Raw genomic sequence first — 10620 nt, 5'->3', positions numbered from 1 at the left:
TTTTTTTAAGACCAGCTTCTATTTTCGTTTTTTCCTCTATTAACCCATCCTCCAATTCACTAACCCGTTCCTCTGCTTCTGTGACCCTGGCCGTCAGAGCCTCTAGTTTTGCCTGCATTTGGCTCATAGAATTTTTAATTTCTGTCAGATTCGCTCTCATTTCTGTCCTTAGGGATTGTATATTCTCAGTAACCTTTTCGTTAATACTTTTTTCAATTCTACTCATCATTTTGAGCATCGTTACTCTGACTTCCATTTCTGATAATTTGGTTACATCCATATCCATTATTTCTGTGGCAGAGGTCACAGACTCACTGTCTTTTGTTTGCTGGGGGGGGGGGCTTCTCCTTCTTGTCATTCTGATGTGAAGAGGTTGCGGGGTTGTCCAGAGCCCAAATTATTGACTGGGTCCCAGGCTGTGCCCCTTGTTTTATAGGGATCTTAGGGATGTGGGCTTCTTCTTTAAAGATTTTATTTATTTATCTGAGAGAGAAAGACAGTCAGTCAGCAAGAACAGGAACAGAAGCAGGGGAGTGGGAGAGGAAGAAGCAGGCTCCCAGAGGAGGAGCCCGATGAGGGACTCCTTTCCGGAACGCCGGGATCACGCCCTAAGCCGGAGACAGGTGCTCAATGACTGCGCCACCCAGGCGCCCCGGGTTGTGGGCTTCTTGATTTTTCAGCCTGCCTTCTGTGTTCTGGGGGAGGGGCCTGCCGCACCAATACTCAGGCAACCCTGTTTGGGTAGAGTCTCCGTGTCCCCTGTGAGGGGGGATGGGGATGGGCACTCTCTGAGCCGGTATTTCCAGGCTTTTGTTCTCTGGCGGCTTTCCCTGGCGGTCTTCTGTGCCTCTTCTGAGAGTCAGAGTAGCAGCGGCCGAATTTCAGCCTCCGACACCGAACAGAGGGATTGCGGCCCATTCTCTACTAATGCTCTGGCCACTTTAACTCTGTTACTGTTGGTGCTGCTCAACCCTGCAGCGTCCCGGGATGTGCGCCCCACCCCCAGCGTTCCTGCCCTCACTTCAAGGGCCGGAGCATCTCTGTCCTTTGTGTTTCTAAGCCGCCAGCCGCCCCATGCGCTCCCGGATCTCCCGGTCTCAGTCTATGCCCAGTGAGCACACCGGGATTCCCGAGTTCTGTGAGAAGTCTGGTGGCGCGCGCACCCAGTTCAAGGTCTCAGTCTGCTGTTTCGAGGGTGCCAACCGCGAGTCCGCCCACTCCCCTGTGCAGGTGGCCCACCAGCCACCCTGCGCGCTCCAGGAGCTCCCGGTCTCAGTCTGGATCCCGTGAGCACACCGGGATTCCGGTGTTCCGCGAGATGCCTGGTGGCGCGCGCTCCCGGCTCACCGGTCTCAGTCCGCTCTCTCGCGGGTGCCTTCCATGAGTCCCCCGCTCCCCCGTGCAGGTGGCTGCCGCTCCCCGGCGCCCGAATGCGACGGCTCCCTCCCCCTTCCGTTTATCTTCCGATATCTGTGCGCGGTTTCACGGCTCCCCTCTTCGTGCCTCAATACTCAGCGCTGGAGATATTCATTTGTAGAGATCCAGATATATCTTCCTGCATCTTAGGCTGATTCCGTGGTTATTTAGGCTGGTCTGGTACCTATCCAGCTCGACTCAGGGGACCGGCTGAAAAAGGGGTCCCCTACTCCTCCACCATCTTAACTCCCTCTGTACCCATTCTTTAAATCTTGAATTAAATGTCACTTCCCCGATGAGCACTTTCCTGCCCCCAATCTAAATTTGTCCCTCTGTTTTGTTTCAAAGAACCCTGTAATTTCTATGAAATAGTAACACAGATTTGACTTTATAGGCCTTATCACAATTTCTATGTATTTCTGTGTGATTATCTGTGTAATAAATATCTGTCTTTCCCGTTAACCTCTCAGTTCCGTGAATGGCCCATGTTCAGAATAGTGCCTGCCACGAAAGAATGGGATGGCTGATGAATGAATGAATCTGAGCCACCAGGCATCTATCTTATTCTGCCCTGGACTGTTGCGTACTACAGATGCTCGCAGGGACACATCCATTAACTCAGATACTCAAATGCCCAAAGAGGCTTGGAAGCACACAAAACAGTGCTTCTGGGAGTGAGATTGTAGTTCAATATGAGTGAAGATAAAAAATAAAGACTTTAAGGAGAATTCACCCACAAGTAAATGTCAACATGGAAAACCATAGAGAGTATGTTTGTATGGAGAGTGGACACAGTAACAATTGACGGCCCATCTCCAAACTTGAACCAGGCTCAGATGAGAGACCCAAATGGGCCAGACCCTGAGAGACGGTGGGAAAACTTGGATCACTGGCAATGAGATTTGCTTACTGTTCCACTAAGTGTGGGAAGTAAGTGCAGTAAGTATGCTTTGCCTGAAGACGGGAGTTCGTCCCAGCTTTTGGGACATAACTTATAAATTCTTGGAATTTAACGAATCATAGGAGTATCTGTCATAGATGGTGGGCCTCTTGGATCACACCTGTTAGTTTCTGCTAACAGGACGACTCAGCATGGGACTGGTGGCACCCAACAGTCTCAGGGTAAGGGGTTGACCGTGCACCAAAAAGACCGAGTGTATCATTTATGGTGGAGGCTTTGGGTTACACAATATCCATTAATCCTGAGACTGAGTTTAACCACGTAGGCAATCAATCAATCATCCCTACATAATGACATTCCAATAAAAATTTGGGACACCAAAGCTCAGGTAAGCCTCCTGAGTTGGCAATACTCTGTGAATATTTATCACATATTGATGTTGAGAGGGTAACCTGCCTCTGAGGACAGCTGAAACTTCGAATTTGGAACTCTTCCAGACTTTCCCATGCATCTTTTACCTTGGATGTTTCAACATATTCTTTTCTGGTAATAAAAGTAACCATGAGTATAATACATTTCAAAGAATCCTGTGAGTTTTTCTAGTGAATTCTGGAACCTAAGACAGTTTTTGGAAACTCCTAAATTTGTAGTTGTCAGAAGTAAGGACGGACTTGTGTAGATGCTTTCCTTTAGCTTTATAGTTGACTCCTAACTCCTTGCAATTGGGGTCACAAGTTCTGGGTAGACTTGTCAGTCCAGAGGTCTATGCCCTCAACCTCACTGTGTGACCAACTCTGAGTGGCTACGTTTTGCATGGAGCAATTCCATGTGGGTAAAATAGGGTGTATCTCTCTGATTCTTAAGCAACCAATCAGTAATAACAACAGAGAGGGAAAAAAAGTTAAGTTGACAGTATGGGCAAAGCAGCTGGAAAGGGAAGTAAATGTCTGTGCGTGTTGTTTGGAACATGTATATATGAGGTAATCACTTTTAAATGTTCTCAACACATGTGTTGGCAACGTCTAATAATAATAATTAGTATTTGTTAAGTGCTTACTATTGAAAGTTTCTGTTCTGAATTTTCTACGTATATTAACTAATTTAATTCTCTGAACGACCCAAGTTATTAGCCCAGTTTGTAGAAAGGGAGGTAGAAGGAGGCTAAATAACTTGCCCTAGGTTACATCCTCCCAGGATTTGATTCCAAACCATCTGACTCCTTAATTCATGCTCTTACCAGTGCCCCCATATGGTTTCTCAGTAGGTAATCACTTATATTTTCTCTGATCTTATAGAAAGGTGTTAATAAACTGGTTATCTTAATTCCAATCCTAATTGTCTTGTGACAAAGTAAGATTTGTATATGAGCAGATGCGTATTTTATTTCTGATAACCCCCTTTTGCCCTTTGATCCCTTTCGTGTTAGGCAGGAAGTCCTGACTTCTCGTACTGGAGGAGGGAGAACACGATGAGCACAAAAGAAAAAAGAATAAGTAAATTCTTTGCTTTCAAACTTCAAAATAAAATTTGGAAACTTTCTCTAGAAACAGTATAATGAAAGAAAGGGGTTTGAGTTAAGGTTATGTATTTTGAGTTAAAAAAAAATCTATGCCTTAGAACGATCTCTGAGAATCTAGATTGATACAAAGATCAATTAAATGCAGCTTTAGATTTAATGCAAACTTTCTGATCTGTGGAAATTGCTAAGGGTGATGGAGACAAAAGCAAGAAGTAAGACATTGGTGACAATCTCTGTGCCCTACCTCCTTACCCATCTCCCGCCAATGGGGTAGAAGGGGCAGTCATGGAGCCCCAAGGAAGTTTGTAGGAATCTGAGAGTAGAAGACTTACAACCAATTCCTATCAGAACGCCTTGGTGACAATATCCTTATAAGTTTCCAGAGATGGCTGTGCAGTAGTGCCAAAGGGCTCAGAGAACCCAAGACAGCCTGCTTCTGGTAGACTCATGTTACGGCACATGAATTTTCACACGTACACAAAAAGCATGGAAAATAACTCAGAGAGCCTCAGTGAATCTGGAGTGGCCTCAATTTTATGATAAAAAGGACATGGAACATGTGGATCAACAACCAGAAACCTACAGGGACTCAGACACCTGGACGGATGACCCAATGCACTGCACCCACGTGCCAGTGGGGGCAGGGTGCCCTCAAGCAATGCCAGGATCATTTATACCCTCCAGAACTTATGTCATTCCAAGAAGGTGGGAGCTGGGGGCAACTCGAACCAGTGGAGAAAATCCTGACCAGATTTCAAAAATTAGGATTTAATTGTGAAAACCTTCTATTTGCTTAACGTAGGTTTTCAGATACCGGGCAAATGGTTGCTGGAATTAGAAATTCAGTTGTTATAGAAAAGAAATCTGTCTTGTTTTGTATATCTGGGTCAATGGCAAAATGTTTAGCCACGACATCTCTATTGATCAAATCAGCCATATTCAGTATCTTCTCTGCTCCTACAGAAATAACAAATGGCTTTCAAGTGTATTACATCCCCCCCACACCCGCCCGCTCCCAGGCCTACCAAAAGTTATGTGCTCTTTCTAAGACCAGGAAACCAAAACACTACAGCTAAAAAACTAGTATCCTGAATACTTACTAAAGGAAATAGTTTGGGTTAGTATGGAATTTGGTATCACCCTGAAATATGAGGATTTGTTACTAGAGGCGCGGGGGAAAGACATATTCCCTGTTAGGGGACCCTGCTGACAGTGAAAAGAATGAAGGGGGTGATTGGCAAGCAGTCCTTTCAAAGAGGCACATAAACAAACATTGAAAAACAGTAAACACATAAGATAATTCATTTGGACACTTTTATATGCAGCATGTATAGGACTTAAAATAACATTCCCAAGTTAAACTGAAAACATTACTATGTAAATGCCACAACTAAGCCAATTGAAAGAGTAAATACCAGCCTTGCAAATTGGTCTCCCTTAAGGGCACTCAAAGGCTAGGACTGCATGCTGCTTTCTAAAGAAATGTCCTCCTCTCTATCCATCTTCTCTGTTTTGACAGCAAACCCATTGACCGGCATATGTTTTGAAATTTCTGAACAATTGACTTTCAAGGCCTAGCAAACACTCCTTCTCCACCTTCTTAGAAACCTCCTAGGAGCCACCGTGGCCAATTAAAAACATCATAAATCTAACCCCAAAACTGCATTATTTCAAAAAGAGATTGGACGCCCCCATTCCCCGCGTTGTTTGTACACATCTGTGTCTGTCCTTTTGCTGAATAGGCCACGCCAGCAGGAGATCATCAATCAGCAGGTGTCACCAAGCCCAAGTACAGAACGGCTTAATAGGAAAATGGCGTCTTTTTTCATTCCCTGTTGTCACCTACTAAAATGTAAGCTCCTTGTTGATCTCATCACACTGAGTTATGTTTTAGTGAAGGGTTGAAAAGACCCAGCCTGCACATATTCTGGAAATTTTGAAATAATGTCTCAGTGAACAGATGTAAATATTTTCTTCCAGCAGCTCTTTGTGGAAATGAATTTTTATGAGCCCAAAACATCCTTGATTTGACCCCGTTTAAAAGTCAAGTTAAAACTAAATACTGAAAGAAAGAAAGAAAGAAAGAAAGAAAGAAAGAAAGAAAGAAATTTGACAGAAATGTCAAGAAATTATCAACACCAAGACTTTTGAGACCAAAAATCTCTGGGTTAACAATAAGCTTTTGTTTAGTGGAACAAATTTATAGTATAGGAGAGAGGTAAAAAGCACAGGCTCTAGGTACAGACTATCTGCATTCATATCTTTCATATTTTAGTTCTGACCTTGAACAAATTTTTCCACTTCTTGCTTCCATCTTTTGGAAGAATTGGTATAGTAAATAATACGTACCTCATAGGGTTCGTAGAACCTGGCACATAATAAGTGTTCAATGAATGCTAATTATTACTTGCATATAGGTAGATAAGAGAAGCAGTTAATGTATAGTTATATACCAGTGACTATAAAATGTAAGTGAAATCCGTGCTTTGTACTTTATATTGATAACAAAGGGTTTTGCTTATCTGTTCACCGAGAAGAGCAAAGAACTTTCCTATAAAGAACAAAGAGCTTTTCCTCTAATATTGAAAATGTCATCCTAATGTTTCCAAGAACTCTTAACTAGGAATGTTTGTTACAGAGACCTTACTCATGAGATGTTAGGAAACACTGATTATTGTAATTGTAAACTCCGTTTACCGTGGGAGGCTGTCCCGACTCACTGGCCAAGTGATCAGCAAACACTAAATGTAGCATTGCTGATTTAGGTCAAATTTATTCAATCAACGTAGAAGGACTGAGCAGACTCACCAAAATTTTGTAACATAGCTAAAGGCATTTCTCACTGTAAAAATAAATTAAAAAAAAAAAAAAGATGATTCTGGGGTGCCTGGGTAGCGCAGTCGTTGAGCGTCTGCCTTCGGCTCAGGGCATGATCCCAGAGTCCTAGGATCAAGCCCCGGATCGGGCTCCCTGCTCCGCTGGGAGCCTGCTTCTTCCTCTCCCACTCCCCCTGCTTGTGTTCCCTCTCTCGCTGGCTGTCTCTCTGTCAAAATAAATAAATAAAATCTTTAAAAAAAATAAATAAGATGATTCTAACAGATTTACTTCAAATCACATTGCAATTTCTTTTTTTGAGATGACAACAGTATCTTCTGTCTGACAGCGTTCAACTTGCTTTCGGATGTATTCAGTGTTTTCTCAACTTCAAATGCACTTGAAAACCCATAAGGGAAGGAAAAAATATCCTTGTTCATGTTCAATAGTTGCATGAAGAACACTTTCCAAAAGTCATATCTATCAGTGCCTTCCGCAAGGAACTCTTACGGTACTCTGAAAGCGTGATGGTGATGGGGAAGAAAAGTCAACGCTGTTCCCTTCTTGCCTTCCACTGTGTGGAACAATGTAATGTGTCCTTTTCCTAAACTCTCCGACTCCACCAGGATGAGGAGACGTGGAGGATGTGGCTGAGAACTAAGGCATCAGGAGTACTTAGGCCCACGACGGCTTGAGTGGTTTCCTGTGGCCTAGAGTCCCAGGCCTGGGTGAGCAAAGGGCAAGGAAGAAAGGAAGGAGGGCCAACGAGGATGACCAGGACTTTTTTCCCGCTGGAACAAGGTGATTAGCAGATACCCAGATGTGCTCCTTCCTCTCATACTCACTTTTGGCTTGGCTCTTAACTCCTACCCAACCCTCACTAAATGTCCAGAAGAGCCCACACAAACTGAGTGAGCCACCAGATACCCCAAAGCAGCCTCCAGAAAAGGCCCATGGTCCCCCAGTGGGAAATCTGCTCCTCCTACCAGGACTGGGAACTAACACTGGGTACAAAAATGAAGACTATATGATAGGTTCAAGTTCCGGGCTGGAAACGGAGAATAAGCTTGATGTGTCGGTATCTGAATTCCTGAAACTTACCCTCCGTCAATCACACTTTTATTCTTATGTCAATCCTCAGTGAGAGAGGTTCTGTCCCAAGCTCCATTTATTGCTGGGTGCCCCTCCACCTTTGTAAACATTGAGACCTCCTTTTTACATCCAAATTTTTTGCAGATAGTAATGAATTTTCAATATCCACTGATTAAAAAATAGTATTATGAATACAGTAATACTTTTAAATAAATGTGTTTGTTTTTCACTAACCACAATACATCCATGTGAATTTTTAACCTAGAAGGAAAAATACGTATAAAACAAACTTCTCAGAGCACCTGGGTGGCTCAGTCAGTTAAGTGTCTGCTTTTGGCTCAGGTCATGATCTCATAGGTTGTGGGATCGAGCCCCACTGAGCGTGGAGCCTGCTTGAGATTCTCTCCCTCTGCCCCTACTCTCTCTTTCTCTCTTTCTCTCTCTCTCAAACAAATAAATAAGTCTTTAAAAAAAATAAATGGGGGCACCTGGGTGGCTCAGTCAGTTAAGTGTCTGCTTTTGGCTCAGGTCATGATCCCGGAGTCCTGGGATCAAGCCCCATATCAGGGTCCCTGCTCAGTGGGGAGGGTGCTTCTCCCTCTTCCCCTCACCCTGCTCATGCTCGCTCTCTCTCAAATAAATAAATAATCTTTTTTAAAAAAATAAAGTAAATAAAAATAAAATGAAAATGAACTCATCACCGTGCCTGACACAGTGAAAGCACTCAGTAAAGGGTAGCTACTCACGAATGCTGCTAATGAATGACAGTGCTGTTGTCGAAGTTTACTCAGTCCACAGGTAATGCGTGGTATACTTGTGGATTCTGAGTCTTAACAGCTCCTCAGTAACATATGAGCTGTATACTAGGCTCCGAATTTCCCACAGCAGTAACTTTGTCTGATTCATATTTCGACACCAGCAGCGTCAAGCACTGTGTCTTGCTTATAGACAATTCTTTTTTTTTTAAAGATTTTATTTATTTATTTGACAGAGAGAGACAGCCAGCGAGAGAGGGAACACAAGCAGGGGGAGTGGGAGAGGGAGAAACAGGCTCCCAGCGGGAAAGCCTGACATGGGGTTCAATCCCATAACTCCGGGATCACGCCCTGAGCCGAAGGCAGACACTTAACGACTGCGCCACCCAGCCGCCCTGCTTATAGACAGTTCTTGATAAATTAATTGAATTGAATCTACTTCCCTCAAATGTCATGAAGAGATGAAGTATCTTGGCTCTGCTCCTTGGCATTTTTAAACTTCTTTATTGTTTTTTAAAAAAATTTATAGGCTTATACTTGTTAAAAAAGAAGATGAAGAAGAAAATGGAATGTTATTCGTGAAAACTAAAGGAAAGACTTCTTGGAGAAGAACGGGTATGGCAGAGTTCTGCTGGAATTCGTTCTCAGCATAACCTGAGCATAATTCTGCTCAAAGAGCCAGGGCACTAAGAAGGACTCAGTTTCTGGTTACCCTAAAACTGGTGACAGATAAAATTGGCCTGCTGAATAATCTGAGTCCTTGTCCTTTTAAAACAGATAGGTTTATGTCGTAAAAAATAAAAAACATTTATGAACAAATATGAAAATTTCACACCTCAATAGAAACGTGGACGAAAGCCATGAAAAAGTCAATTCGCTAAAGAAACAATAAAAGTGATTAATAAGATTTTGAAAATAAATTCAACCCCACAGACAATTAACAAAATACAAAATCAAATAATGAGATGTAGCATATTTTTACTACAAATTGATGGGGGTTGGAGGGAACGGGTCCTTCCTAGAATAATGAGGGGGTGGTAAGACACACTGTCATACACTTAGATGCTAATATTTACCAAAATCCTTAAGAAGGTTAATATCGGTGACCTGAATGCTCATCGGTAGTAGACTGGCGGGCTAAACAATGGAACGCGCATGTGTGATGGATGGCAGAAAAGGACACAATGGCATGTGCCTCCCTGAATCCATGCTCTTTGCAACTTGGCTGCTCTTCCTTGAAGAGGTCGATGCTATCTCTCCATCTCTTAACTCTGGACTGGACTTAGGATTTGCTTTGGCCAACAGAATGTGGCAGAAGTGACGGTGTACAAGTTCTGAGCCTACACCTTATGAGACCTTGCGTGCATGAGACTATCCTGCCTGCTCTCTTGAGACCTCTGCTTTTGCTATGTGAGTAAGGCCAGGCTAACCTCTTAGAGGATGAGACCATGTGGACCACAGCCATGTCAGCCCAGTTGCCACTGAGGCCCTGGACACATGGGAGAGCCCAGCCAAGATCAGCAAATTGAGCTGTAGCCGATCACAGTGGACTTCAGATGTACGAGGGAGTCCAGCTAAGACTAAAAGAAATATCCCGTTGAGTTCCACTTACATTCCTGACCCAGAAATAGCAACTAAATCTAGAATATCATGATTATAAAGTCGCCATTAGAAAGAATATGTTATAATGATATGCATTGGCCTGGGAGGATGTTTATGATATATTTATTGGAGAAGAAAAGCCGACCAATAGTGCTTATAGTAAAAATCCATTTTCTGCAAGAGCAAAACAAAAGAAAACCTATACACTTAAAAGCCTATACAGTAAGGCACGTGTGGCCATGCACCCCTGCTTGCCTCAGGAGGGTGGGCTTGGCGGGAGAGGAGGAGGATGGAGAGGCTGACTTTTTCTCCCACCCATCTCTGTATTATATGATGGTAACAGCCAGCGTGAATCATTTTTGTAATTTAGGGATTTAGATTTTTAAGAAAAATTATAGTAACCAACGTTGAAGTGAAGGGCTAAGGAGTGCTTTGGAAAACCTGAAGTCTTCTTCTTTTTTTTTTTTTAAGATTTTATTTATTTATGTGACAGAGAGACAGCCAGCGAGAGAGGGAACACA

This window comes from Ursus maritimus, unplaced genomic scaffold (genome assembly GCF_017311325.1).
Source record: "Ursus maritimus isolate PB19 unplaced genomic scaffold, ASM1731132v1 scaffold_42, whole genome shotgun sequence".
Lineage (NCBI taxonomy): Eukaryota > Metazoa > Chordata > Mammalia > Carnivora > Ursidae > Ursus > Ursus maritimus.
The sequence above is the reverse complement of the archived record's forward strand: the minus strand, read 5'-3'. Positions refer to the sequence as shown.